A 6,637-nucleotide genomic window follows, 5' to 3' on the forward strand; every position below is an offset into this window, starting at 1 on the left:
AACTCAAGGAATCCCCTTGCCTCAGCTTCCTGAGTAAGTGCGTAGGTGCACCATCATGCCTAGCTGTTTTTTCCTCCTTTTTGTGGAGATGGAGTCTTGCTATGTTTCCCAGGCTGGTCTCAAACTCCTGGCCTCAAGAAATCATCCCACTTTTGCCTCCCAACGTGCCAGAATTACAAGCAGGAGCCTCTGCACCTGGCCTGGAACTCCTTTTAGATGTTTGCTAAAGACTGTCAAACTACTCTATTTTTGTGTATGTGTTTTATCCTTCCCTCTTTCTGTGCTACATTCTGGATTCCATCCTTTAGGACTAATTTTCCAATTGCTTAGTATAATATTAGAGTTTGTCTTGTCTATCGGACCTTTATTTCAGTGACCTTATTTTTCAATTTCTAAGATTTCTATTTGGTTCTTAGCATATTTACCTGGTCTCACTTCTGTTTGTTTGTGTTCAGTAATTTCTCATTCTACAGCTATTTATTCATCTCTTGAGAATTCTTAGCGTATATGGTTTTCAGATTGCTCTGTAGCTGTTGACTCTCGGACAACACAGGTTTGAACTGCTCAGGTCCACTTATTTTCTTCTGCCTCCACCACTCCTGATGCAGCAAGACCAACCCCTCCTCCTACTCCTCCTTCTCAGCCTATTCAAAGTGAAGATGACAAGGATGAAGACATTTATGATGATCCAATTCCACTTAATGAATAGTAAATATATTTTCTCTTCTTTATAATTTTTATAGCATTTTACTTTCTCCAGCTTATTTTATTGTAAGAATATAGTATATAATACATATGACATACAAAATATATGTTTATCAACTGTTCATGTTATTAATAAGGCTTCCAGTCAACATTGGCTATTAGTAGGTAGGTTTTTGGAGAGCCAGAAGTTATATGTGGATTTTTGACTGCATGGGGGTGGGGTGGTCAGTGTACCTAACCCCATGATGTTCAAGGATCAACTGTATTTTCATTTTATCTGGTGTGAATTCATCGCTTGATTGTTGATTTATATTGCTGTTTTTCTTTTTTTGGTTTTTGTTTTTCCTCGGGTGTTTTCAAATTTATTTTTTAGCCTATCTTGAAGTGATGTCCCTCTTCACTCTCTTTTCTCCCTGTTTCACCCTACCCCTCAAGTACATTACTTCCTACTAACTGGTTTGCTGCTGCCTCTGTTCATCCTCCCGGGACATCCAGCTGCCTTGTGACGATATTAGAGATCCTGCATATCCATTTACCCAGGCTTGGTCTAGGTCCTGGCTGTGAAGTTCTGTCTCCTTCCTCTGCCCACCCTGGGAAGGTAGATGAAGTAAGACATAATTCCTGGAATTGATGGGGAATGATTTTCCTTCCTCACATTGTTTCTTAGGCAAGGAAACCCCAGACCAGCTTGTGGCTTGCACAGGTGACCCTGGATCTGAAGCCTTGCCTTGTATGGAGCTATTTTAGCTTGTACTTCCTTGAGTAATGTGAAGTCCTGCTGTTGCCTGTCTCTGCACCTGGAGGCCCCAAGCCTGTACCTTTAGCCCCAGCTCACCACCATATGTATCTATTATGTTTCCAGTCCATGTATCTACAGATTTTGGTTGTAATGGTAGCTATATCTTCCTAATTTACATGTTTTACATTTTACCTATCACCCTTTGGAGCAAAGGGAAGCCCTTGAAGCAAAAACTTACAAAAAGAAAAGAGGAAACTTACTCCCCCAAGGCCACACAGCTAAGAACCATGGCCCGATGTTGGCTCCCAGCCTGTATGACTCCAAAGTGAATTCCACACAAATATGGACAAATTATTAAATGACTCATTTATTATAGATAGCTTAATATTTCTTAAATGAATTTAACAGTTAGGGTATTAGCCAACTGGGAATCTAAATTGCCACAATAAGTACCTTTTGCAGGTCACAATTGATCTCATTAATACTTGAATAAATGATACTAATTGTAATTAATAATGATACTATTAATAAAGATAAAGTTAAAAGCACCAACAGCGCCAAACATCTGTATGCCAGGCACTGTTGTATGTTGTAGGCACTGAGATAAGAAAGGAATATAAAATACGCTCCCTGCCGTCAGGAATTGGACAGAAGTTTCTAAATTAAAAAGTGCATACAGGCTGGATGCAGTGGCTCACACCTATAATCCCAGCACTTTGTGGAATCTGAGACCTAGGTGGGCAGATCACCTGAGGTCAGGATTTTGAGACCAGCCTAGCCAACATGGCAAAACTACGTCTCTACTAAAAATACAGAAATTAGCCAGGCATGATGGTGCACATCTGTAGTCCCAGCTACTCAGGGGGCTGAGGCACAAGAATTGCTTGAACCAGGAGGTGGAGGCTGCAGTGAGTCAACATTGTGCCACTGCACTCCAACCTGGGCAACAGAGCAAGACTCTGTTAAAACAAACAAACAAACAAACAAAAAACTCATATAATACATTAAAAGATAATCAAAAGGAAACAAGGAGAGATGCATCATGGTCTAAGATGATTAGAGAGGCTGCACTGACTAGATGAACGTTAAGACAAAGTTTTAAGAGAATGGTACCACCACACCTACCTGCATGGTTTATTTTATTTATTCGTATTGGAAAATCCCTGCTTCAACTGAGAAATACTGTAGCACTGTTGTTTTTTCATTACATTAATATTTCTGCCTGGCTCAACAGTCACTAACTTTATGAAGATGTGATAAAGCAGACTAAAATTATTTTATTAACTCCCAAAGCCAGAATAGAGTCTCAGATAGCATCTTTAAATCATGAACAGCATAAACAATGTGACTAACTTTAATTTCAAGGAGCATCTTGGCCACCCAAGTTATATGGAAGTCAGTAAAAATTGAAACATTCACCCAGAAACACACACACACACACACACACACACATATTTTCCTGACAGCAGGGAAAAAGAAAAGGATTTGAATCTACATTTTAAATAAGTCCCCCTCAAAATTGAAATTGATTTTAAATGTTTTTAATTTAAAAGCAATTGACGGAATAAGGCCATATTTTGATTGTGGGGTTTTTCTCTTTTTCTCTCTCACTTATTTCCCCCACCCCCACCACACACATGCCTAATCACTATCTCACATTTTTCCTGCTTGGAGGAAAATGAGAGGTTGAACAAATTCAAAAATCCTGGTAAATGTCCCATAGGCATGTAGCCATTACTACCTAAGTTACCTTAGTTATCTAAGTCAACTATTTGTCAAAGTATGGTCTAAGCCCACTCGTGAGACATGGGGGTCCTTCTGAAGGCCACAAAAACGAGAGTGTTACACTGGAGTTCTCAGATGAACCCTAGAAAAGTTGAAATAATTTAAAAAGTAATACTTAGTCAGCACTGAGAGAGGCACTTTATATTTATCTCCTTTAATTATTACAACAGCTCCAAAAGGAAGACACTATTGTTTTTGTCCTCATTTTGCTGATGACAAAATGAAAGCTCTGAAAGTATAAGTAATTTTCACAGCTAAGGAGAAAGATCAGCATTTGATCCCAGGCAGTCTGGATCCAGAGTCTGTGCTCTTAACCACCACAGAGCACTACCCTAGTAAACTGAGTAACCCAGAGCTATTTTTTTTTTTTTTTTTGGTGGTGGTGGTGTGTTTCTTGGGGATTTTTTTGTTTGTCCATTTGGTTTTTGGTTTTTGTCTTGTTTTGTTTTGTTTTGTGAGACAGGGTCTAACTCTGTCATCCAGGCTCCAATGCAATGGTTCAATCATGGCTCACTGCAGCCTCGACCTCCAGTGCTCAGGCAATCCTCCCACCTCAGCCTCCCAAGTAGCTGTGACTACAGGTGTGTGCCACCATGTCCAGCTAATTTTTACGTTTTTTGTACATATGTGGTCTCCCTATGTTGCCCCAGATGCTCAGAAACTCCTGAGCTAAAGTAGTCTGCCTCCCAAAGTGCCAGAATTACAAATGTGAGCCTTCAAATCCAGTCTTTTTTTAAAAAATAGAGACAATGTCTCATTATGTTGCCCAGACTGGTCTCAAACTCCTGGCCTCAAATGGTCCTCTTGCTTCAGCCTCTCAAAGTGGTAGGCCTCCCAAAGTTCTGGGATCATAGGCATGAGCCATTGTGCCTGGCCATTTTTTTGTTTTATTATTTCCATTTCTAGTCTACTGATCTATTCACTCATTCTATACATCTTTTCTTAAAACTTTAGACAGATTTTTAATAACTCTTTTAAAATTTTTGTCTTCTTATCCTTCTATTCTCTCGTTTGCCAATCCTTTTTTTAAAAACCCTTGAACATACTTATAATAATAACTTTAAAGTCCTTTGCTAACTTCAACACCTAGGTTATTTCAGAGTGTCTATTTAGTGCTTTTTCTATTGCTTATGGTTCTGTTTTCCTGCTTCACATGTCTGATAATTTTTGATCATATGATGGACATTGTAAATGATACCTTGTACAAAGTCTGAACTATGTTGTCTTCCCTTAAAAAAAAAAAAAAGCTAAGTTTTTCTGACCAGTGGTTAAATTACTGGTAGATTCTCTTGATGCAGTCAGAATTTAGTAGGCTTTGTTAGGGCCAATCTATTTCAAGTTTTGTCCATAGTCCTAGAAGCATGGCTTTCAATCCAGAATGTGGTCCTTACTCCTAAATTATGGCTTTTCTGACATCTCAACTGAATGCTTGAGGTGTTCAGCAAGGTCTCTGAACACTGACTGTGTGGGAACTCAAAAATTTCCCAGGACTTCACTACTTCTGTGGTCTTGACTTAGTTCTCTGCATTCCAGTACAGCCTTGCTCTGCACACAGACAACCCAGAATGCTCCCCGTTGTGCACTCTCTCCTCTTTAGCACCCTTCTCTACTAATTCCAAACACCCCAAACTTCATTCTCTGCCTTCTCCACCCAGCAAGACCCCTGTGTTCCACTGGGGCTCAACTTTTCTGCTCCAGCCTAGGAATGGCCTGCAGGAGCAAAGCAAATGTGAATTTCTCTTTTTTCTTTTTTGTCTTTTTGTTTTTTAATTATACTTTAAGTTCTAGGGTACATGTGCACAACGTGCAGGTTTGTTACATGTGCCATGTTGGTGTGCTGCAACCATTAACTCATCGTTTACATTAGGTATATCTCCTAATGCTATCCCTCCCCGCTCCTCCCACTCCACAATAGGGCCCGGTGTGCGATGTTCCCCTTCCTGTGTCCAAGTGTTCTCATTGTTCAATTCCCACCTATGAGTGAGAATATGTGGGGTTTGGTTTTCTGTCCCTGCGATAGTTTGCTGAGAATGATGGTTTCCAGCTGCATCCATGTCCCTACAAAGGACATGAACTCATCCTTTTTTATGGCTGCATAGTATTCCATGGTGTATATGTGCCACATTTTCTTAATCCAGTCTATCATTGATGGACATTTGGGTTGGTTCCAAGTCTTTGCTATTGTGAATAGTGCCGCAATAAACATATGTGTGCATGTGTCTTTATAGCAGCATGATTTATAATCTTTTGGGTATATACCCAGTAATGGAATGGCTGGGTCAAATGGTATTTCTAATTCTAGATCCTTGAGGAATCGCTACACTGTCTTCCACAATGGTTGAACTAGTTTACAGTGCCACCAACAGTGTAAAAGTGTTCCTATTTCTCCACATCCTTTCCAGCACCTGCTGTTTCCTGACTTTTTAATGATCACCATTCTAACTGGTGTGAGATGGTATCTCATTGTGGTTTTGATTTGCATTTCTCTGATGGTCAGTAATGATGAGCATTTTTTTCATGTGTCTGTTGGCTGCATAAATGTCTTCTTTTGAGAAATGTCTGTTCATATCCTTTGCCCACTTTTTGATGGGGTTGTTGTTTTCTTGTAAATTTGTTTGAGTTCTTTGCAGATTCTAGATATTAGCTCTTTGTCAGATGAGTAGATTGCAAAAATTTTCTCCCATTCTGTAGGTTGCCTGTTCACTCTGATGGTAGTTTCTTTTGCTGTACAGAAGCTCTTTAGTTTAATTAGATCCCATTTGTCAATTTTGGCTTTTGTTGCCATTGCTTTTGGTGTTTTAGTCGTGAAGTTCTTGTCCATGCCTATGTCCTGAATGGTATTGCCTAGGTTTTCTTCTAGGGTATTTATGGTTTTAGGTCTAACAGTTAAGTCTTTAATCTGTCTTGAATTAACTTTTGTATAAGCTGTAAGGAAGGGATCCAGTTTCAGCTTTCTACATATGGCTAGCTAGTTTTCCCAGCACCATTTATTAAATAGGGAATCCTTTCCCCATTTCTTGTTTTTGTTGGGTTTGTCAAAGATCAGATGGTTGTAGATTTGTGGTATTATTTCTGAGGGCTCTGTTCTGTTCCATTGGTCTATATCTCTGTTTTGGTACTGGTACCATGCTGCTTTGGTTACTGTAGCCTTGTAGTATAGTTTGAAGTCATGTAGCATGATGCCTCCAGCTTTGTTCTTTTTGCTTAGAATTGTCTTGGCAATGCGGGCTCTCAATGTGGTCTGAGACAGTTTGTTATAATTTCTGTTCTTTTATATTTGCTGAAGAGTGCTTTACTTCTGACTATGTGGTCAATTTTGGAATAAGTGCGACGTGGTGCTGAGAAGAATGTATGTTCTATTGATTTGGGGTGGAGAGTTCTGTAGATGTCTATTAGGTCCACTTGGTG

Source organism: Papio anubis, chromosome 2 (genome assembly GCF_008728515.1).
Source record: "Papio anubis isolate 15944 chromosome 2, Panubis1.0, whole genome shotgun sequence".
Lineage (NCBI taxonomy): Eukaryota > Metazoa > Chordata > Mammalia > Primates > Cercopithecidae > Papio > Papio anubis.